The 24,196-nt window shown below is 48.7% G+C and overlaps 1 protein-coding gene across 5 annotated transcripts in view; it reads left to right on the top strand.

The window, feature by feature from the left end:
• Positions 1-24,196, top strand: part of RPH3A (rabphilin 3A) — a 116,292-nt gene that overhangs the window by 5,434 nt on the left and 86,662 nt on the right. For 2 of the 5 annotated variants that reach the window (XM_053401219.1, XM_053401215.1), the window contains exon 1: positions 18,361-18,526. The exons of 1 other annotated variant lie outside the window; for it this stretch is intronic. The gene's annotated coding sequence lies outside the window, so the exon portion shown is untranslated. Of the gene's footprint in view, positions 1-12,944; positions 13,002-18,360; positions 18,527-24,196 lie in introns of those variants that run through there. 2 more of the 5 variants (XM_053401217.1, XM_053401220.1) reach the window with 2 other exon arrangements.

The following is a 24,196-nucleotide window of genomic DNA, read 5'->3' as shown; positions in this document are numbered from 1 at the left end:
TGGTTGGCCAGGTATAAAATAGAACGGGGCCCTTGCACCTTTAATGGCAAGCTGCCCACCTCACATCTATTGATGATACAGGAGCCCTGTCCACCCTCTTTCCTTGACTGAGTGCTTTCTGAAGGAGGTGGCTGTGGCCTGGGGCCAAGGAGGTGCGTCTGTATTGCCAAATGGGCATGTAGAAATAACCGATGGGGGTGTGTGTGTGTGTGCCTTCTGGGCTCTACGGAGGTATTCATTTGGCTGCTACCAGTGGCCGCAGGATGCTGGTCTAGATGGGCATTTGCTAGGATCCAGCAAGGCAGTTCTTGTAAAGACTTGGACAAACTCTCAGAGGTCAGGTCTGTCAATGGGGTTCACCCCTAAGGATGGAGCCTCCCTGTTTAGGGGTAGTCTACTGGGAACAAAGGGCTAAGCTGCCTGACTGGCCCCTGCTGGAAACGGGATGCACCCCAGGTGCAATGTGGTTTGGATATTTTGTTCTAGTGCTCGTAGCTCCAATACGAACCGATGGGAACTCCTGTACATCGCATTGTGTTCTGCAGAAATGATTAACATGGGAGCGTGTGCAATTGAAGGCACATTCCTATTTAAACGGGATTCATGCAGAGTTAACAGATACATAAAAGAAAAGAAAAAAGGAATGCAAGAATATTGGGAAAGATATTCTGTGCTAGGCGGGGAAACTGGTTCCGAGCCTTGGCCAAGTTGCATGAAGATGGGAAATGGGAGGCAGAACAGAACCCTGGGAAATGGCGGGTCGTGATGGTGTTAAACCCAAATGGACAGAGAAACGGAAGAGAGGAAAGTCGTCTGCAAGTAATCAGTTTAGTTCGGACCTCTGAGAAGGAGAGGGAAATGGGGGTGGGTGGTAACGGAAATGGATGGAATAATGGAAGGAAGGGAAAGCCCCCTGCAAATGAGAGGAAAAAGCTTTCCCTTTCTTTTATCTTATTTTCATGAATCACAGAACTGTCGAGTTGGAAGGGACACCAGTGGCCATCTAGCCCAACCCCCCTGCAATGCAGGAATCTCAACTAAAGCATCTCTGACCGATGGCTATCGAACCTTCTGCTTAAACTCCTCCAAGGAAGGGGAGTCTACCATCTCCCAAGGGAGTCCATTCCACTGCCAAACAGCTCCCACCTCCAGAAAATTCTTCCTGATGTTTAGTCGGAATTTCCTTTCTTGCTATTGGTTCGAGTCCTCCCTTCCGGAGCGGCAGAAAGCAAGCTTGCTCCATCTTCCATGGGACAGCCCTTCTCCTCTTAGCCTTCTCTTCTCCACGCTAAACACCCCCATTTCCCCCAACCATCCCTCCCAGGGCTTGGTTTCCAGATCCCTTCGGTTGTCGTCCTCTTCACACCTTCAATGCCCTTCCTAGTATCCTGACTTTATTCTTATTTTATCCTACGACACACTTTTGGACGATGTGTTCTATGTGATGCTGGTCTTTAACCCTAACAAGAAAGAGTTTTGTGAGATTCCCTTGCCCCCCTTTGCTGTCGCTCTGCTCCAGTTTTGGGTCCCCAACAAATTCGCCTGTCCCCAGGTGACAGAGGAAAGGCTCCTGGCTCCTGCCCTGCATGGAAGTCGTGTCTGCGTGACAATGACATGTGACCCACTTGGTTGCCCTGCTGCTGCACCTGAGAATCACACCTGTGGGGTTTTGTTTTCTTTGCTCTGTGGACCATATCCTCTGGGGAGTCATAAGCTGTGTGTGCGCAAGGAGCTCATTGCAATAGCTGTCAATTCTGGTCCTGATCTTCCTGACCAAGCTCTAGATTTTGAAACACTTCCCCGCCTGCTCGTTGGCAGCCGTGCAAAAGGCTGCCGATGAGCCTGGCTTTTTGTCACGGGAGTCTGCAGCAGTTATATGGCAGTGGTCTTTCCAACAGCGGAGCAGCAAGGCTTAGCTAAGGGATGCGCTTGGCCGTGGGCCCTGCTCTGGATTCTGGAGTTTGTTCCTGAGATGCGCCTGACCATGTACAGCTGCCATGGCCAAACTTGACCCTCCAGATGTTTTGGGACTACAACTCCCATCATCCCTAGCTAACAGGACCAGTGGTCAGGGATGATGGGAATTGTAGTCCCAAAACATCAGGAGGGCCACGTTTGGCCATGCCTGATGTACAGAGTGTGTTTTCCTCTCACAGCCCATGTCACAGAGGATTGTCCTGAATGTGTGTACAGTGGTACCTCGGGTTACATATGCTTCAGGTTACAGATGCTTCAGGTTACAGACTCTGCTAACCCAGAAATAGTACCTTGGGTTAAGAACTTTGCTTCAGGATGAGAACAGAAATGGTGCTGCAGCGGTGCGGCGGCAGTGGGAGGCCCCATTAGCTAAAGTGGTGCTTCAGGTTAAGAACAGTTTCAGGTTAAGAACGGACCTCCGGAACGAATTAAGTACTTAACCCGAGGTACCACTGTAGTGCAGAGGCCTTCCTGAAGCTAAGCAGATGGGGTGGTCATTGTCTGAATGAGAGGCCACTTGGGAATTAACCCCCACAGGGCCTTACAATGTATGCCATCTTCCATCTACCAATGGAAGAAAAGTGGGGTGTATAACATTAAAGAACAGATGAGGGAGTTGGCTTTGCTTAGCCTGGATGATGTGATGGAATAGCTATCTTCAAAGATCTGAAGGGCTGTCTCATAGAAGATGGAACAAGCTTATTTTCTCCTGCTCCGGAGGGTAGGACACAAACCAAGTGGAGCCAAATGGCAAGGAAGGAGATTCCGACCAAACACCAGGAAGAACTTTCTGATGGTAAGAGCGGATCATGGACTCCCTCAGAAGGTGCAAGACTCTCCTTCCTCGGAGGTTTTTGAACAGAGGATTTTGAACATCCGTCAGGGATTTTTAAAGGCACGATTCCTGCATTGCAGGGGCTTGGACTAGAATGGCGATGCACCTTCCAGTGCTACAGTTCTGCAAAAGAATACATCTGGGATTAAAAGGATGGGCTTCTGTGTCAAAAAAAGGCCTGAGGTGGTTGCACACCACGGAAGGGAAACCGAGGCTTGCCCAAGGGACTCCGCGATGGAGACGGAATGCAATAATTATTCCGACTGTTCAAAGTGTGTTATACAGTTGCAACCCTCCGACAACCTTGCAAAGCAGGGCTGTGGTTCTCTATCTATTGTTGAAGTCCGAATCCCATCAGACCCAGCCAGGATCTCCAGTAGACAGGCATTGTGGGAGTTGTCTTCCAACAACATCTATATAGGGACACCGGTGGCGCTGTGGGTTAAAGCACAGAACCTAGGACTTCCCAAACAGAAGGTCGGCGGTTCGAATCCCATGACAGGGTGAGATCCCGTTGCTCGGGCCCTGCTCCTGCCCACCTAATAGTTCGAAAGCACGTCAAAGTGCAAGTAAATAAATAGGTACCGCTCCAGCGGGAAGGTAAATGGCGTTTCCATGCGCTGCTCTGGTTCACCAGAAGCGGCTCAGTCATGCTGGCCACATGACCTGGAAGCTGTACGCTGGCTCCCTTGGCCAATAAAGTGAGATGAGCGCCACAACGCCAGAGTCGGTCACAACTGGACCTAATGGTCAGGGGTCCCTTTACCTTTAACATCTGTATAACATCTGTATAAAGTGTTCTTATCTGCTGTAAAGTGAGTGGGTGTTCTGATCTCTAACGCTGGAGATGGTGAATTTGAAGCTGAGCGACAGTGGCTTGTCTCAGGCTATCATATGGAGTTTCAAGCAGGGTTCAGTCCCAGCCCTACCTGGGGACTGAGCGATGGCCCAGTACAGTGGTACCTAGGTTTACTAATAATAATAGTAATAGTAATAATAATAATAGTAGTAGTAGTAATAATAATAATAATAATAATAATTATTATTATTATTTATTATTTGTACCCCACCCATCTGGCTGGGTTTCCCCCGCCACTCTGGGCGGCTTCCACGAGACCAAAAATACACTAAGATGTCACACATTAAAAACTCCCCTGAACAGGGCTGCCTTCAGATGCCTTCTGAATGTCAGGTAGTTGTTTATCTCTTTGACATCTGATGGGAGGGCGTTCCACAGGGCGGGCACCACTACCGAGAAGGCCCTCTGCCTGGTTCCCTGTAGCTTTGCTTCTCGCAATGAGGGAAACACCAGAAGGCCTTCGGAGCTGGACCTCAGTGTCTGGGCAGAACGATGGAGGTGGAGACGCTCCTTCAGGTATACTGGACCGAGGCTGTTTAGGGCTTTAAAGGTCAACACCAACATTTTGAATTGTGCTCGGAAATGTACTGGGAGCCAATGTAGGTCTTTCAAGACCGGTGTTATATAGTCTCTGCGGCCGCTCCCAGTCACCAGTCTAGCTGCCGCATTCTGGATTAGTTGTAGTTTCTGGGTCACCATCAAAGGTAGCTAATTTTAATCTGTTCCAGAAGTCCGTTCTTAAACCAAAACCGTTCTTAAACTAAGGCGCGCTTTCCCTAATGAGGCCTCCTGCCGCCGGTGCCTTTCCACTGTTCGGCTTCCATTCTTAGACCGAGGTAAAGTTCTCAAACCAAGACACTATTTCCGGTTTTGCGGAGTTTGTTAACCCAGTCGTTCTTAAACTGGACTGCTCTTAAACCGAGGTACCGCTATACTGCTGTCTTTGTGTGTATGGCAGCATCATCTGTGCTAGGACTACCTAATGAATTAGGGGCCGAGTCGAACCTTGCAGTTACTGCTTGCTCCCCCTTTTAATCCCAGAGAGACATCACTTACTAACTGAGCTTGAAAGGTACTTTAATCCATTTCAGAATTAGCCGTGACATTTCCACGCAGGTCCCCCTAGGTCTCGTGCCACAGGCTACAGGGGTGGTTCTGGTACATCAGGAGTGTGGAATCGATCTGGCTTGCTACATGGCGCTACTGCTTGCTCTCTAAGATGCCCTGCTCTTAAATGGGTCTGTTAATGGATGCAGATCCTCGCAGAGAGCTAGTACTAGTTTGTACACATACAGAATGTACAGTGTCGAAAATGGACTGAGCGTTCGCTGCCAAAAAGCCCCTTCAGTGAATGTGGGTTTCTTTCCCAGGAGCACAGCTCTGAAAATTTCTTCTGTGCAAATCAGTTTGTTGCTGGGGGGGGGGGGGCAGAAGGGGTGCCGTAATGACTGTTTCCACAGCAAAAATAAAATAAAAGGGCCTCTCTTGTTCATCTTTGTGGAAGTGCTTGATGGAGGCTGGAATCTATCTATCATCTATCTATCTATCTATCTATCTATCTATCTATCTATCTAATCTATCTATCATCTATCTATCATCTATCATCTATCTATCTATCTATCTATCTATCATCTATCTATATCTCTATCTATCTATCATCTGTCTATCTGTCTATATCAATCTATCTATTATCTATCATCTATCTATCTATCTATCATCTATCTATCTATCTATCTATCTATCTATCTATCTATCTATCATCTATCTATCTATCTATCTATCTATCTATCTATCATCTATCATCTATCTATCTATCATCTATCTATCATCTATCTATCTTTAATTCTCCATCTGTTAGGCTAGAGGCATCATTATTTATGCCCACTTCACAGCTGGGGGAACTGAGGCTAAGAGCAAGAGCATGCAACAAATCACAGGAGAGTAGTCTATGGACCTCCAGATGTTTATGGGCTTTAACTCCCATTGGTTCCACTCATGCCCCCCCCCAAATCAATCCATGGCAAGGGTCCCCTCAAAGGACTTAATAACTGCTTTACTCAATCAAATCAAGGTCCATTTGAATTAGTAGCCTGTTTCCAACAGCGCACAGCCAGAAGCCCATGGAAACTCAGGGTACAATGGCAAGATGACTTTCCCCTCTTGGGTTCCCGCTGGTACTTAGAGGTATAGTGCTTTGGAATATGGAGGCTCATGGATCTCCACCATAAATTTGACCGATCCTTTAATTCAGGGGCATCCAATATAGTGAGCACAGCCAATTTAAGAAGGATGTTGACAAGCTGGAAGGTGTGCTGAGGAGAGGAATCCAAACAGGATGATCAAGGTTCTGGAATCAAAGTCTTATGAGGAACGGTTGAAGGAGTTGGGTATGTTTAGCCTGGTAAAGAGGAGACTGAGAGATGATCTTCCAATATCTGAAGGGCTGTCATATGGAAGATGGAGTAAGCTTGTTTTCTCCTGCTCTGGAGGGTGGGACTCAAACCAATGGCTTCAAGTTACAAGGAAGGAGATTCCGGCTAAACCTATGGAAAAACTTTCTGGCTGTAAGAGGCTCTGGAGTGTGGTGGGCTTCCCTGCATTGGAGATTTTTAAGCAGAGGTTACGTAAATGCTTTAGTTGAAATTGTAGGGGATTGGACTAGATGCGCCATGCGGTCCCTTCCAGTCCTACAATTCTCTGATTCTGTCTCGTGTGTAATAGTTGTGCAGGGATTTGAACTTGGATCTCATCCAGCAAAACTCTGGAATGTGACTTACTCTGTTGCAGGCCCAGATATCTGACACAGCCCCCCAAATGCAGCACAGGTGGGGAAGGGGCTTGGCAGTGTTGTGTTTCTAGAATTCCTAAACAGTGTGATACCTAACCTTACTGCTTTATTGCTTTACATATTCTTCCAAGGGTCACATTTTATCCACACACAACCCTGTGCAGTTGTGTGATATGCCTTTGACTGGTCCAATTCCATCCAGCGATACTCATGGCGTAGTGGGGGATTCGAACCCAGGTCTCCCCAGGCCTTTGCTCAACATTCTCACCATTGCACCACGCTACCTCTCAAAGGTATGGAATTGTTGATCAGTTAGTCCTAAAAGTAAATACCTCTGACGTTTTTTGATCCAGGTACCGCCGTTCAAGTACCAGATTCCACCGACTGACTTGATGCCCTCCCGATGCAGGCTACAATTCCCAAAACATCTGGAGGGGCACCAGGTTGGTGCAGGCTGATCTCTGCAATACAAGCAAAGGGCCTTCTTGCTGGTGGCTCCATTTCTGCTCAGTTGACTTTAATGTGGACTTGCTTAATTTGCACTTCCTGAAACAGAACAGGTGTCCTTTGAAATCCACGCTTCTCTGAATTTTCAACCCCCAAATGTGTACAAAAATGTATATTCAGGGAAAATGTGTAAACAGGGGGAAGTAGCCTATATGTATATGGTGATGAAAATAACATACACAAATGAATTTTATTGGGGGAAATTGTTTGCACATGTGCCTTAAAATGTGGGTTGAATTTTCATGAGGTCTAGCATATATCACAGACTGAGGAAGATATTTTAGGGGTTGGACTAGATGACCCTTGGGTCCCTTCCAAATCTATGATTCTATGAAATCTGAGAGATTGAAAAGGATGCGTTTGTCCATCCCTCCTTTAAGATCTTTTTATCGTCTGCTGACTTTTACGTTTCCCCAGGCTTTTAAAATTTGCTGCTTTGAAATGTCTTGTTTTTAGATCCCTTCTCCTCATTTAATTTGCTTTTGTTTCTTGGCATTTTAAGCCTTTTTGTCCTCATTAAGGTTTTTAGCTCTCCTTTTAATTGCTCAGTTGTTGGCTTCTCATATTGTTGGCGCTGGATCCTACCCCCCTCTCCATTTCAGTATCTTTCTCCTTTTATACTTACACCCTGAGTGTCTTCTTAGGAGGCAGAATTGCAAATTAAGCAAATTATCATCCAGAATAATCTTCTGGATTGGAGACAGGGATGGAGGAACATTTCTATACCTCCAGTTCCCGATTTCCTAATCTTAAACCCAGTTTCCCCAATTTCTGCATTCATTCGTTATTTTTTAAAAAATGGAATTTTGTTTGCGCTTTCATGCACAGTCATCCTAATAGAACCAATTTTGCCTAATATATTTTTTCCCTAATATAATGCATTTTTTACATATTACCTCGATTATTATATATATTATTTTCGGCACCAAAAATCTCGACTGGTTCAGATTTTGAAGGAGAGGTGTGCTTTGCTTGGTGGAGAGCGAACCAGGTGGGTTCAAACTGAAACCTCTCCTTCCTCGCCATCATTGGAAGGTGAGGATCAGAAGCTGGGAAGGTTTGCTGGTCAAATCTTTAGCAATGCGATACGTGGCTCAATTCAGGAATTGGTGCAGTGAGGAGGGAAGGAGGAGAAGGGGGAGCCAGCAGGTGTCTTCACTTTCCTCCCCTTTTAACTGCCTGTGATGGATTTTAAAATTCAGCCCAGCAGGTATTCAGTGCCCCGCTTTTGGATTTTCAACAGAGATTTGCAGCACGTCAAATTTCTTCTAAGCCCCGTCGTCGTAGTGGGTTATTTTTACAGCTCTCCATCTCTCCGCCTGGCTTTCTCTGGCATTTAGTGGTTCACTGGCTTGCGGGGGGGGGGGATGATGGGGGGGGAGTGGATGTGGTTGCCATGGTGAGGCTGCCACCGAAGCTCTTTTGGGATGGAGAGGGCGGTGGGCCCTTTGGAACGGCGACGGGGTAAAAGATAAAAGAGATCCAATGTGGCAGCTTTTGGGTTTCCTCCAGACCCCCCCTCCCCCCCACCAGGTCGCTGCTGTGTTTCGGAAAGCGCAGCGTATCACGAGGGTTTATATAACTCTAGGACTGTGCTGTTATTAAGAGACGGGGCTCAGGCCTGGAATAAGGGGCCCTGCGCGAGACCGGGAAGTCTTGGGTTCGAATTTTGCCTTCTCTCTGAGTCTACAAGATGGACTGTGGGCCAGGCTACATGACTAGAGATTTGTGGCCATGGGTGGCACTAGAGGAGGGGGCAAGGTGTCCCCCCAAAGGGGCTCACCCCCCTCGCCTCCCCTCCCCTCCATTGATGGACATCTGTCATTAATGGACACTTCAGAGACCTATATTCACATGGGGAACATAACTTGCCTACATACTTATCCCTTCTGTGTCCCCCTCCAAATGTTTTTCTGGTGTCACCACGGCATACCCACCAGCATTTCTCTGATGAATATAGGGATGTCATCATCATCATTATTATTATAATACTCAACTCTTCTGACTGGGTTGCCCTAGCCACTTTGGGCAGTGTTCAACATATATAAAAACATAACAAAACATAAAAAAAAACTTCCCCTTACAGGGCAGCCTTCAGATGTCTTCTAAAGGTTGTCTAGTTACTGTACTTATCTCCTTGGCTGGGGTGTGTGGGTGTCACATAGTTCCATACCCTCCAACATTTCTCTGATGAAAATAGGGACATCCTAAGTGGCACTGTGGGTTAAACCACAGAGCATAGGACTTGCCGGTCAGAAGGTTGGCAGTTCAAATCCCTACGACGGGGTGAGCTCCCGTTGCTCGGTCTCTGCTCCTGCCAACCTAGCAGTTCGAAAGCACATCAAAGTGCAAGTAGATAAATAGGTACTGCTCCGGTGGGAAGGTAAACGGCGTTTCCGTGCGCTGCTCTGGTTCACCAGAAGCGGGTTAGTCATGCTGGCCACATGACCCGGAAGCTGTACACCGGCTCCCTCGGCCAATAAAGCGAGATGAGCGCTGCAACCCAAGTCGGCCACGACTGGACCTAATGGTCAGGGGTCCCTTTACCTTTAAGTCAAAGTGGGACATTCTGGGATCAAATCGGAAACCAGGATGGCTTCTGTAAATCTGGGGCTGTCCCTGGAAAATAGGGGTGATTGGAGGGTCTGCCACCGTTTGCGACTGAGCTTCCTGCATTTCGGACTGGGACCACAACACTGGGGAAGGAAGGGCTACAGCTACTGGCAGAGCATATGATCTGCATGCAGAAGGCCTCATCCTCAATTCCTGACTCCCGTTCAAGAGTCCGGAGAGCTGTTGCTGGCGAGTGCAGACGACACTGACCTAAATGAACGCAGTCGAAGGCAGCTTTCAATGTCCCTGTTTAAACTGGTAACTTACAGTAGTGATGTATGGAAGTGAGAGCTGGACCATAAAGAAGGCTGATCGCTGAAGAACTGATGCTTTTGAATTCTGGTGCTGGAGGAGACTCTTGAGAGTCCCATGGACTGCAAGAAGATCAAACGTATCCATTCTTCAGGAAATCAGCCCTGAGTGCTCACTGGAAGGACAGATCCTGAAGCGGAGGCTCCAATACTTTGGCCACCTCATGAGAAGAGAAGACTCCCTGGAAAACACCCTGATGTTGGGAAAGATGGAGGGCGCAAGGAGAAGGGGACGACAGAGGACGAGATGGTTGGACAGTGTTCTCGAAGCTACAAGCATGAGTTGGACCAAACTGCGGGAGGCAGTGGAAGACAGGAGTGCCTGGCGTGCTCTGGTCCATGGGGTCACGAAGCGTCAGACACAACTAAACAACAACCACAACCACCGAATCAAAAGTGCTGGAGACAAAACAAGCGAGGGAGGGCTGTTGCTTCCATGCCTGGTTTTTGTGAGCTTCTTGGAAGGATCTAAAGAAGCTTATGGCCCCCTGATCTAGCTAATAACAATAACAATAATAGCAATATACTGCTTTTTATAATAATAACAATATTTTTAAAATAATAAAATATTTTTATTATAATAATAACAATATAAGTGCTTTTTCTGGGGGTACGCCAGGGTACGCATACCCCTAAACCTATTGTGAATCTTTGTACTTTTGTCCATTTACTGTATTGATTTCCCCCAATTTGAACTATAAAATGGTGGTTTTCTTGTTTCAAAATGAGAGTACCCCTAAACATTTTTTTAAAGAAAAAAGCACTACTGCGTAATGCCAAAATAGGCATCTAAGTAGTTTACAAAATACAGAAACCGCTTGCACAACACTATTGAAATACACCATAATTAAAATGCACCATTAAAGAATCCCATTTAAACACCCTGCCCAACACATGGGCAGCAGCTGTGAAGTGACAAGTCCCAGGGAGTTTTTACTAAGCAAAAATCACACCAGGATGAGCGTGGGGAACAGTAAAGGGACATTTGTCCTGCTTAATTCCTGAGATGATCTGCCCTCTTCCCTGCTGAAATGAAGAACCCCTGCCGATGACCTGTTTATTCAGAATTCACCCTGATTTGCTTGCACAAAGCTCACTCCATGCTCAGATTCTCCAGCGTTTGTTTGGATACGTTTGCAGGGCTGTTACAACAATGAGACTTCATCCTGATTGCGTACGGGGTGTTCATCGTGCATTCACCCCAAACTTTCCTATTCGTTTCCCCATCCCGTTCCAAATGCAGAAAGCAACCCCACCCCCCACTTTTAAACATGATTTTTCCCCCTGCTAAGGTGTCAGAGCACTTTAATCCGCCTAAAGGTTTGGACTATGTGCATTCATCCCTCTCAAAAAATACCAAAGGCCTGGAGGCCTTGAGAGCTAAGGGACATATAAGTGCATATAAGAGGTCTTTTCTGTGACATTGGCTCAGTTTCCCTTCCCCTCAAGTTTTCTCCTCCTTAATTGAGATTTAGCTTTTAAGCTCCTCTGGGCAGAGACCTCTCGCTTGCTTTTCTGTGCAAAGAACCGCATTGCATTGCGGCTAATCATAGTAGCAATAGTAGAAGAGGTAATATTAATATAAGAACTGGGTATCTTTCATGGGTCTCCTCTACCCTTGTTAAGGGCTTGTAGGGAACGGGGAGAGGAAGAAGGATTTATTTAATAGATTTATATCCCACCTTTGTCCCTAGATGGGATTCAAGGCTGCTTCCAACATTTAAAAGCATCGTTGTAAAATGCGAAGCAAAAAAAGTTAAAAACAATAGTGAAAATGCATCGGAATGCATTTAGAACTAGCAAGATAAATGAATAAGTAAAAATTCAGCGGTTCCCATGATCTACTGGGCAGCTTCCGGGGGGAAAAGTGTTTGAACCTTGACTGTGGTCCACTGCTTAGCATTTTCTGACCCTCAAAGGCCTGTCTGAAGAAGGAAGCTCCCAGCCTGCCAGCAGAAGGATAGCAAAGAGGGAGCCAGCCTTAGGAGGGAATTCCACAGAATGGGAGCAGCCACAGAGAAGGCTCTGCTATGGAATGATGATGAACATGGAGGGACAAATTGCAGAGGCTGCAGTTTGGGAATGAGTGGAGGGTTGGGGGGTGGGGCTTCCCCTTGCCCCACACACTGGATCCGCTGAAATTCAGGGGGCATGTTTTGCCCCATTCCTCTATGAAGACCCAGGACTTCCTGACGTGTGAGTGGATCAAAAAAAGGAGCCTATCTCTAAGGCCAAGAACCCACTTCACACATGGATCAAGGTACCAGGGGGAAGAAGACCCTTCTCTGCTGGAGACCCATAAGCCCCAACCGGCATTGCCCTGTCATCCTGGGGCTGATGGAAGTTGTAGGTCAACAAAATCAGAAGGGCAGCAGGTTGGCAAAGACTGCTCTACTAGGGAGCAGGACCTCTGACGATGGTGAAGGAGCCTTCCTTTGTTTTGTTTTCTCCTGGGATCCTCGGAGCAATCAGGGAGTTGCTTCAAAGAGTCAAAATGACAGCAGTAACAGAATCGTTTATTTTGTCATGACAAAAACGGTACAGACAAGCGTTTGCCCGATGTCTGCCCCCCGAATTCTGAACGAGCCAGCTTTTTATACATTTGCAGAATACAATACCACCTGATTTCTTGTAAACCACCTGATTTCTGGGAAATCGAAAGTTATAGTAAGTTCCTATTACCATGCAAGGTCTTGGCCTCCCTCCTTCCTGCCATGGCCCCCCCAAAAACACCACGGCCATGTGCATCCCTGAGTTTGCTTATCTCTTTACAACCTTCAATAAGAAACATTTAAGCCTGTTCCATCAATGCCAGCCGTGTTCTCCTGACGGACCTCTCCTTTCTCAGAAAGGCCTTTGAGGGAGTATTTCTTATGGCCCTACAATGGGAATTGCTAGCTAGGGATGATGGGAGTTGTAGTCCAAAAACAGCTGGAGATCCAAGTTTGGGAACACTGGTCTAGCTCCTTCTGTCTACACTTGACAGGCAGCAGTGGGTCTCTAGGGCTTCCGGCAGGGAGTCTCTCCCAACCCCACCAACACTGGAACTTGGGACCTTCTTCATCCAAGGAGGAGCTCTGCCACTGAGCTATGGCCGTTCTACTTGCACAGGTAGTATTCCTTTAGTTGTACCCCAGGCATGAATTTTCTCCTTGCTTTGCTTTGCCATTTTCAGAAATCCAAAGCATATGGAGCAGCAGAATGTTTATTTTCTCTCTTTCTGAACTCTGCTGCTGTCGTGCCGTCTGAGAAAAGAAAAGGGGGGGCTCTTCTGTGATGAATTTCCCCTACAATGGGATTTTTTTCCTGGTTTAATCATCATAACAAAATAAGGACATAATTCTCCAGTGAGGAGAGGAACAATCTGCACCTGCTATTAAGAGGATAACAGATAAATAATTTGGTTCAATTGCTAATGCCAAGGACTTTGTTTGCGTTCTGTGGCATAAATATAAATGCTGGAGAGAGATTATGCGTGCGCCTGGCATGTCTCTATGTAAGCCATTCTTGATGTAACAGCCTCCCCTTTCTAAAAAAAATCCAGAGGTTGTGGGTTTGGGGGAAGTCAGCCTGGAAGATGCCTCAAGTCCCTTCCTATTTTGGGGATCCTGTATGGGGAGGGGTGTTATAACAAAAGAGAACAAGCTTGTCGAACCAACCCCTTTGATAATGGCTTTGGCCACCATGACTAGCATAACCAAAGGAGTTGTTCTAGCTCCTAGGTAGCAGCACAATAGTCAAATGTTGTGTGAGCGAAAGCAGAGTTGGGAGTGGGCTGGAGACAGCAGAGTCCTGTTTGCTCCATGCCACAATTGGAGAAGCAAGATCTGTTGGGGTGTTCTTGCTGTGAGCCCCTACATCCTATGCTGGGATTGTACAGTGGAACCACGGGTTACATATGTTTCAGGTTACAGACTTTGATAACCCAGAAATAGTATCTCGGATTAAGAACTTTGCTTCAGGATGAGAACAGAAATTGCATGGCAGTGGCATGGCGACAGTGGGAGGCCCCATTAGCTAAAGTGGTACCTCAGATTAAGAACAGTTTCAGGTTAAGAACAGACCTCTGGAACGAATTAAGTACGCAATCAGAGGTACCACCGTATAAAGGGTAAAGGGACCCCTGACCATTAGGTCCAGTCGTGGCAGACTCTGGGGTTGCAGCGCTCATCTCGCTTTATTGGCCGAGGGAGCCGGCATACAGTTTCCGGGTCATGTGGCAAGCATGACTAAGCTGCTTCTGGCAAACCAGAGTAGCGCACGGAAACGCCGTTTACCTTCCTGCCGGAGTGGTACCTATTGATCTACTTGCACTTTGACGTGCTTTCAAACTGCTAGGTTGGCAGGAGCAGGGACCAAGCAACGGGAGCTCACCCTGTCATGGGGATTCGAACCGCCAACCTTCTGATCGGCAAGTCCTAGGCTCTGTGGTTTAACCCACAGCGCCACCCGCGTCCCATACCACTGTATATATGTGCCATCAAATCTATTCAACTTCGTTGGACTGGTCATGTTGTTTGGATGCCTGATTATCGTCTTCCAAAGCAACTACCCTATTCCGAACTTAAAAATGGAAAGCGTAATGCTGGTGGTCAACTAAAGAGGTTTAAAGACTCTCTCAAGGCAAAACTAAAGAAAATGTAGTATAAACCCTGACAAGTGGGTAACACTGGCCTGCAAGGGCTCCAATTGAAGATGCTTGAACCCCCCAGGACGAAAGGGAGAAACGTGCTAGGAGGATAGCACGTTTGACAAACCCTCACCGTGATCAGCTCCCGCTTGGAAACCTGTGGTGGCCCCTGAGCTTAGAAACTCGCTCCCCACAGAGGTGCGCCTGGTGCTTTCAATGCACAGCTTTCAGAGGTTGATGAAGACACATCTCTTCACCCTGGCTCTTGACACCTGAGGTGTCCATTTTCACGACCCACCTTATTTCTGTGAGAAGAATGGCTGATGAAGATGAGGGACTATGCCGAAATGGCAAAATTGGGAGACTCAGAATGGTTTCAGGATGGTTCTGTACTATTTCAGACAAGTGGTTTACATACTTAGGTATGTGTTTGCCTTGTAAATTTATGAACGTTTAATTTATATATTTGAGACCTTAAATTCTTATAACATCACTATCTCTGTCTTTGTCTCTGCCTGCTTGAGTGCTGCTTATAATGTTCTCTCTCTTTTTGGTGTGTGTATGGGGGGGGGGCAGGAGGAGCTGATTTATAAGGTCTTCATTCTGGCTTTGGGAAGGTGTGTGTGATGGCCTCATCATCTGTGATGGATTTTTATGCTTACTGTACTGCTTGCCATTTGGATGTATTTGTTGTCGTTTAGTCGTTTAGTTGTGTCCGACTCTTCGTGACCCCATGGACCAGAGCACGCCAGGCACTCCTGTCTTCCACTGCCTCCCGCAGTTTGGTCAAACTCATGTTTGTAGCTTCGAGAACACTGTCCAACCACCTCGTCCTCTGTTGTCCCCTTCTCCTTGTGCCTTCAATCGTTCCCAACATCAGGGTCTTTTCCAGGGAGTCTTCTCTTCTCATGAGGTGGCCAAAGTATTGGAGCCTCAGCTTCAGGATCTGTCCTCCCAGTGAGCACTCAGGGCTGATTTCCTTCAGAATGGATCGGTTTGATCTTCTTGCAGTCCATGGGACTCTCAAGAGTCTCCTCCAGCACCATAATTCAAAAGCATCAATTCTTTGGCGATCAGCCTTCTTTATGGTCCAGCTCTCACTTTAAAAAAATGATTTTTAATTGTTTCCCCAGCTGGGGGGCCTGAGAAGGGTGGGCAAAGCGCTATTTTAAAACTGCAGACTTTGCTTCCTTTCTCCTCCTGCCTTAGGACATTTTGAAAACCTTAAGGCTGAACCCTAGTGAGTCCACCCCCCCCACTGCCCGCTGCCCTGCACCCACAGCTTTCTCAGTGCAGTGGGTGCCCAAAACACGCTGCAGGTGAAGAGACTCTGTGAGATAGTAAGAAATATTGCAAAAAAGAGAGTAAGAGGAAAAGGAGTTGGGAAAGGCAATATCATGTTTAGAAATGCGTCAATAAATAGAAATTTCACGAAAGTTTGACAGAGAAACTGAGGGAAGTCAAAAATTGAAGAATGAGTGCAAAATAATTTGTTGATTGTATAAAATTTGTTTGGAAAATGAATAAAAATTATTTAAAAAAAACAAAAACAAAACACGCTGCAGGACTCAAGGTCCACAGAGACACATTTTCCAGGAACCGTGCGCTGGAGAGCTTAGACGAGATTGTCAGGATGGCATTCCCCGAAATGCTGCAGTGCTGCTGTCGTGGTGCACATTCTGAGACCCCCCCCCCATTGCAAAAGAATCTAGCTATCCTGGATAAAGTGGCCCCCTCCCTCCTGTTCTAGATCTACCTCTTCCTTTCCACATCTGTTTGTTTACCTTCCTATCTACCTGTGTACACAGGTACTTTGAGAGCTGCTCTGTTTCCCCTGTAATTAATGCTCACGGCTCTTCTGTGATGATGTTTGCTTTAGGGAAAGAGGTTACCTCGCCAATAATGTCAATGTCCTGCATCTCTCAGGCTTAATTTCCTCTGCGCTGGGGTGAGTGGGTGCCTTCTTCTTCCAGCATAGCTTAAAGCAGGGGTCAGCAAACTTTTTAAGCAGGGGGCTGGTCCACTGTCCCTCAGACCTTGTGGGGGGCCAGACTATATTTTGGAAAAAACAATAATGAACGAATTCCTATGCCCCACAAATAACCCAGAGATGGATTTTAAATAAAAGCACACATTCTACTCATGTAAAAACACCAGGCAGGCCCCACAAATCACCCAGAGATGGATTTTAAATAAAAGCACACATTCTACTCATGTAAAAACACCAGGCAGGCCCCACAAATCACCCAGAGATGCATTTTAAGTAAAAAGACACATTCTACTCATGTAAAAACACGCTGATTCCTGGATCGCCCTTGGGCTGGACTGAGAAGGCGATTGGGCCGGATCCAGCCCCTGGGCCTTAGTTTGCCTACCCCTAGTGTAAAGTGTCAGAAAGCCCCAAATTTGGGTGGTAGGGACGGGGAGAGAGAGAAAAGCAGGGGGTTCAGTTCCAGAGAAAGGGAGCAGAAAGCCTACAGAACAAGGCCTCCTGGAGAGAGCTTGCTTGACTCCCTCCTTCTGCTCTTCTGCAGGGTCACTAGAGACGAGGTCACCTGAACTGTGAGGGGTTGCCCTCTGAGGTGGTCTGCAGAGGGAATCCCATTCATAAGGGGCTGCTAGGAAGATTTTAGTAGACTGAAGTTTGGTAATGATTGGTGCTTGTAGAGGGGGCGTATGGGGTACTAAGGATGGGGTAGTACCTCTGCTGGAGGCCAAGGGACGTGGGTGGCGCTGTGGTCTAAACCACTGAGCCTCTTGGGCTTGCCGATCAGAAGGTTGGTGGTTTGAATCCCCAAGATGGAGGGACCTCCTGCCAACCTAGCATTTCGAAAGCACACCAGTGCAAGTAGAAAAGCAGGTACCGCTGCAGTGGGAAGGCAAACGGCGTTTCCGTGCGCTCTGGTTTCCGTCACGGTTTCCCGTTGTGCCAGAAGCGGTTGAGTCCTGCTGGCCACATGACCTGGAAAGCTGTCTGTGGACAAACGCCGGCTCCCTCGGCCTGAAAGCGAGATGAGCGCTGCAACCCCATAGTCGCCTTTGACTGGACTTAACCACCCAGGGGTCCTTTAGCTTTTTCACCTTCTGCTAGGGGACATGTATGCTCCTTCTGGGGTACTTTGTCCATCTCTGGTCCCCACCTCGCACTCAGCTCTCCCCTGTGGCTGCTAGAAGCTGCCAGCATGCAACAGCGGCCACACGGTAGGAGCAGCTTTGACTGGCCAGGCTGGCCACCCTGTCCAAACTTGCCATTTTGGTGCTGCTAATTCAATACAGTGGTACCTCAGGTTACAGACGCTTCAGGTTATAGACTCTTCAGGTTACAGACGCTTCAGGTTACAGGAAACGCCTTTTACCTTCCCGCCGGAGCGGTACCTATTTATCTACTTGCACTTTGACGTGCTTTCAAACTGCTAGGTGGGCAGGAGCAGGGACTGAGCAACGGGAGCTCACCCCGTTGTGGGGATTCGAACCGCCGACCTTCTGATCAGCCAGTGGCCCATTTAGTGCAGCATCCTAGTGGCCACCTAGATGCCTGTGGGAAACTGGGAAGCAAGATTTGAACACGAGCCTTCTCCCTTCCTGTGGCTTCAAGCAACTTGGAAGCACTGTTGCATCCAACTGTGGAAGGCAGAGGCTAGTAGTAGCCATTGATAGACCTCTTCTGTATGCAGGGGGTTGCAGGAAAAGGCTGTGATGCCCAATGTTCCCAGTGCCTGCAATGATGGCTGGGGTAAGAGTTGGAGCTTCTCTTCTTGAGTGACTTGCGATCTACCTGCCGGGGAGCTGTGCTTTGCTTCTCCTCTGCAGCCGTTGCCAATCGCAGGGGTTTTCTTTCTTTCTTCCTGGGGGTGGGCACGCCTGGCGAATTTGCTCGCCACCCTGCAGATGTCTGCACCAAGCAGGAGGAAATTCACATTGCAGCAGAGGCGGCTCCCTTGCGCTCTCTCGGCAACGACGGACTGGAACGGGAACACACTGGATTCCTCGTTCTCAAGAATGGAACGTGAGTTGTGAATGAGCTTTGAGGTGGGGGGGGGGAGGAGGAGGAGGAGGAAAGAAGGCCGTGTTTCATTGAAAAGCTCCTGCGCTGTTTTCGTTTAATTTTGCCTCTCCCTTCTGTGAGCAGAGCGCAGCTCCTAGACGCCTTCTGCCGCAGCAGAAGGGAGGCTGGGCAGCCGTTCAGGAATCCCATGAAGTGCCTCAGCTTCTTGGGATCTGCTGTTGCAGTGTAACTGGGGTTTGCCCAGGGTGTGGTTGGCTCCCAGGAAAGAGGGAAAGGACCCCACTCCCGCAGGCTCTAGGGCAGGGAGCCTCTTTCGGACGAAGGACCACATTACCTGATGGGGCACTTTCCCAGGGACGCTGGCCAGGCTGGGGCCCAGGCATCTCCTTATACAGTGGACGCATGGGTTGCGAACGTGATCCGTGCGGGAGGCACGTTCACAACGCGCAGCGTCTGCAACCAGCAGTGCCACGTCTGTGCACGAGCGGGTTGCGATTTGGCACTTCTGCACATGCGCAAAGTGCGATTTAGCATTTCTGCGCATGCACGAGCGCCAAAACCCAGAAGCAACCCATTCTGGTACTTCCGGGTTTCGGCATGTCTGTAACCCGAAAACACACAACCTGAAGCGTCTGTAACCCAAGGCGTGACTCTACAAACCTGCCTGGGTGCTAAGATCCTCGGTTGAGCACCTTCCTTCTGTCCCATCAACATCAGAGGCATGGCTGGTGGTGACATGCGAGAGAGCCTTCTCTGTGGCTGCTCCCAAACTCTGGGATTCGCTCCCAGCAGAGGGCAGACCGGCTCCCTCCCTGTTATCCATCTGCCTAAGGCTGAGACCTTTTGTGCTCCAACAGGCCTTTGGAAACTGAGAAGCAGATGGCGCAGACGGCTGGGCTGCTGTCAGGGCAAACTGCACTTTAACTGCTGGTTCTAAATGTACAGTCGTACCTTGGAAGTTGAATGGAATCCATTCCAGAAGTCCCTTTGACTTCCAAAACGTTTGGAAACCAAAGTGTGGCTTCCGATTGGCTGCAGGAAGTTCCTGCAGCCAATTGGAAGCCGCGGAAGCCCTGTCGGACGTTCGGCTTCCAAAAGAACGTTCACAAACTGGAAGAGTCACTTCCGGGTTTGCAGTGTTCGGGAGCCAAAACGTACGAGTACCAAGTTGTTCCTGGCTTGGGAGAAAGGCAGGATATAAATACGTAAATGCAAAATAATGACAAACGCCTGCAGTCGGTGGGGCCAGACGCAAGACCCGGTGGAGCATCAGGTACAACTCTTCCCTTTGTGCACTAAGCTTCCCCCGGGATTTCTCGTGTCTTCCATCTGGGCAAGAGAGAGGCAAAACAGCAGTTCAGGGACACCTTCCAGCCAGGCACAAACACTTGAGGGCAGCCCGTGACAGGGGCAGGGAAGGGGGTGTGGTTTGCGGAAGGGTTGTGGCCCAGGGAGAGACCCAGGGGCCAGAGAAAGAGGCCTTGAGGGCCACATTTAGGAGGACTCCATGAACACATCCTTCGACCTTGGGAACAGACTGGAGGTGATGCCAGTCCTTTGGTTGCTGTTGACTTCATGGTGCAGAAGGGAGGGGTTTAACCCCACATTCCAGCCCCTCCTTCTCCCAGGTTGCATTGCATTCAGAAGAGGAACACAGGGGTTCTTTAGCTGCGATTCGTTCATTGCAGGGGGTTGGACTGGATGAGCCTTTAAGTCCCTTCCAGCTCTTTGCGCTGCGCTGGAACAAGAAGACACCTGCTCGCGGCAGCACTCAGGAAATCAAACTCAAGCGATGCCGTGAAATGGTTAGCAAAGCGACCTCTTTCCCTAAAGCAAACACCAGTGCAAAGCAGTCGCGAGCATTAATTGCAGGGAGTTTCATGGCTGAGTGGGGATTCGAACCCTGATCTCCCGGGCCTTAGTCGGACACTCTAAACACCACACCACCCCTGGCTTGCAACTCCAGGCCTGCCATCTTCTGTGTTTCCAGGAAGAGAGCAACAGGGGCACAAAGCAGGGCCTGGGGCTCGTACTTTATCCTGACACATTGAACTTGCCTCTAAGTTGGGCAACATAATTCCTTTCCCTCTGAAACATTTACCTATGGGCAGATCCGCACCATAAATTCCACTGGAAGCTGTAGCTTACGGAGCTATAATTCCCAGCACCCATAGCAAACTACAGTTCCCAGGATTCTTTGGGGGTAGTCATGTGCTTTAAATGTGCGTGGGACGTTCTTTAAATGCATGCCTAGTGTCTTCCAGAGGGCCAGTTGATTGTGGCGGAAATGGTTTTCTCTCTCATAGCATTTGAATTTGTGGGCATGCAGTAAAGCTAAATGTTGGAAGATAAAATGAAGTCTTTCTTCATGTAGTAACAACAACAACAATTATAATTTTATTTATACCCTGCCCATCTGGCTGGGTTTCCCCAGCCACTCTGGGAAGCTCCCAATAGAATATTAAAAACACGATAAAAAAAATCAAACATTAAAAATTTCCCTAAACGGGGGTGCCTTCAGATGTCTTCTAAAAGTCAGATAGTTGCTTATTTCCCTGACATCTGGTGGGAGGGCATTCCACAAGGCGGGTGCCGCTACCGAGAAGGCGCTCTGTCTGGTTCCCTGTAATCTCACTTCTTGCAGTGAGGGAACCGCCAGAAGGCCCTCGGCACTGGACCTCAGAGTCCGGGTGGAATGATGGAGGTGGAGACGCTCTCCTTCAGGTCTACTGGGCCAAGGCCGTTTAGGGCTTTAAAGGTCAGCACCAACACTTTGACTTGTGCTCAGAAACATACTGGCAGCCAATGAAGGTCTTTCAGGAGCAGTGTTATGTGGTCTTGGCGGCTGCTCCCAGTCACCGGTCTAGTTGCCGCATTCTGGCTTAGTTGTAGTTTCTGGGTCACCTTCAAAGGGAGCCCCACGTAGAGCACATTGCAGTAGTCCAAGCTATTGATGGCTGCTAGCCAGGATGGCTCTGCTCTGCCTTCTTCTTCAGAGGCAGGAGTGCTTCTGAAAACCAGTTCCTGTAATCCACTGGAAGGGAGAGTGCTCTTGCGCTTGGGTCTTGCTTTCGAGTTTCCCACGAGCTTCCCACGAGCCAGTGTGGTGTAGTGGTTAAGAGTGGTGGACTCATAATCTGGTGAACCGGGTTCGATTCCCCGCTCCTCCACATGCAGCTGCTGGGTGACCTTGGGCCAGTCACACTTCTCTGAAGTCTCTCAGCCTCACTCACCTCACAGAGTGTTTGTTGTGGGGGAGGAAGGGAAAGGAGAATGTTAGCCGCTTTGAGACTCCTTCGGGTAGTGATAAAGCGGGATATCAAATCCAAACTCTTCTTCTTCTTCTGGTTGGCCACTGTGAGAACAGAATTTGGACTGGATGGGTCATTGTCTCATCTGATGTTCTTTGCCAGGTCACAGGTGCCCACCAGCCTGTGCTGGTTAGGGCTGATGGGAGTTGTAGTTCAAAACATCTGGAGGTTACCAGGTTGACAAAGATAAGATTGGACGAGGTGGGCCATTGGCAAGCAAGCTCTTTGGGCGTTCTTATCTATTTCTGCTCACCTCTACAGCAGCGGCTTTGCAAGGGCAGACGCTTAGGCAGAACGGTGTGGAGCAGTCGACAGGAGCATGTGCAGAGTGCCTTCTTTGGGTACTGAGCAATCACGGCAAGCCAACGCCCAGTTGAGAATATGGGAGAAGACGGTCCTGCCGTGCTGTTGATCTGCTTTTATTGACGGCTGTTTCCATTTTGGCGTTGTGTTCTTAGCAAATGCCGCCCTGCGCCGCTGCCCTCGCTGCCAAGGGGGTCTTTGTTGAGCATGGTTTTAATTGGGATGCGCAGCTCTGATAGAGGAGCTGGAGCATCATTAAAAGCGAGATGCCGTGTGCTGATAGGCCTCGAAACCTCTGTGCTCTCTGAAATACATTTTTTGCTTAGATGGATGCACCAGACAACGGCTTATTAAATTGCTAATTGGGAGCTGTGGGGCATCTTTGAGAGCCAATTTGAGATACCTCCTGTGCCTGGAATAGATGGTGACTAAGAATTAGGGTGTGAGGAGGAGGAGGAGGAGGAGGAAGGGGGGCTGTTTATGGAGGAGGGCCCCCCCACCCGTTTGAGAGGAGTGTTGGCACTGGCAAAATCTGCAGGTTGTTCCCAGCTCCTGGGAAAATGCTGGGCAGAGATTGATAGCAAAGCAGGCAGAGGGCTTGGGTTTGATGTCTGCATGCCTAGCTCATACTGGAGGAAGAGCAGCTGATGCTCATTTTTCTTCTGCAGTCTTTGAGCAGTGGCGTAGCATCCGTTGCTGGTGCCCGGGGCATGTGTGTGTGTGTGTGTGCACAGTGGGCTGGGGAGCGGGGTCATTTGTGCTCTGGGTGGGGCAGGGCGCCCCTTGGGCTTGCTGTTCAGAAAGTCGACAGTTCGAATCCACTTGATGGGGTGAGCTCCTGTTGCTCTGACCCAGCTTCTGCCAACCTAGCAGTTCAAAAGCAATCCAGTGCAAGTTGATGAATAGGCACCACTGCGGCGGGAAGGTAATTAATTAATTAATTAATTATACCCTGCCCACCTGGCTGGGTCTCCCCAGCCACTCTGGGCGGCTTCCAACTGAATATTAAAAACAATACAGCATCAGACATTAAAAACTTCCCTAAACAGGGCCGCCTTCAGTTGTCTTTTAAAGGTAAAATAGTTGCTTATTTCCCTGACATCTGCTGGGAGGGCGTTCCACAGGGCGGGCGCCACTACCGAGAAGGCCCCCTGCCTGGTTCCCTGTAACCTCTCTTCTCGCAGCGAGGGAACCGCCAGAAGGCCCTCGGAGCTGGACCTCAGCGTCCGGGCTGAACGATGGGGGTGGAGACGCTCCTTCAGGTATACAGGACCGAGGCCGTTTAGGGCTTTAAAGGTCAGCACCAACACTTTGAATTGTGCTCGGAAACGTACTGGGGGCCAATGAAATTGCGTTTCCATGCGCTCTTGTTTCCAACACGGTGTTCCGTTGCGCCAGAAGTGGTTTAGTCATGCTGGCCACCTGACCCGGAAAGCTGTCTGTGGACAAACGCTGGCTCCTTTGGCCTGAAAGCGAGATGAGCACAGCAACCCTTCAGCCGCCTTTGACTGGACTTTTGTGCAAGACTCCTTTACCTTTACCTTTATACCCCACAAGGAAATGTCGTCCTCAGGCTGAAAATATTGCCCCGCTCTTGGGAGATTTGGACCATGGGGTTTGCCTGCAACCATCTCTCCCCCGAAGACCGTCTATCTGCTGAACTGAATTCATTCTGCTATGCCCATAGGGTCCTAACAGGTGTGGACATTACCTGTCCAGCGTTAATAGCTGACAGTGGGGAGAGGGGATTCACTGGGGGCTGGGGCTCCTGCAAGCCCTCTCCCAGTTGGGTTCAGGAGGCTGCAGTTAAGGCGTTCAGCTCTTTTGAACATAGCCAGTGAAGAATAATAAAGGTAAAGGTACCCCTCACCGCTCAGTCGTGGACGACTCTGGAGTTGCGGTGCTCATCCCGCTTTACTGGCTGAGGGAGCCGGCGTACAGCTTCTGGGTCATGTGGCCAGCATGACTAAGCCACTTCTGGCGAAACCAGAGCAGCGCATGGAAACGCCGTTTACCTTCCCGCCAGAGTGGTACCTATTTATCTACTTGCACTTGA

Source organism: Podarcis raffonei, chromosome 8, assembly GCF_027172205.1.
Source record: "Podarcis raffonei isolate rPodRaf1 chromosome 8, rPodRaf1.pri, whole genome shotgun sequence".
NCBI lineage: Eukaryota > Metazoa > Chordata > Lepidosauria > Squamata > Lacertidae > Podarcis > Podarcis raffonei.
The sequence above is the reverse complement of the archived record's forward strand: the minus strand, read 5'-3'. Positions and strand labels throughout refer to the sequence as shown.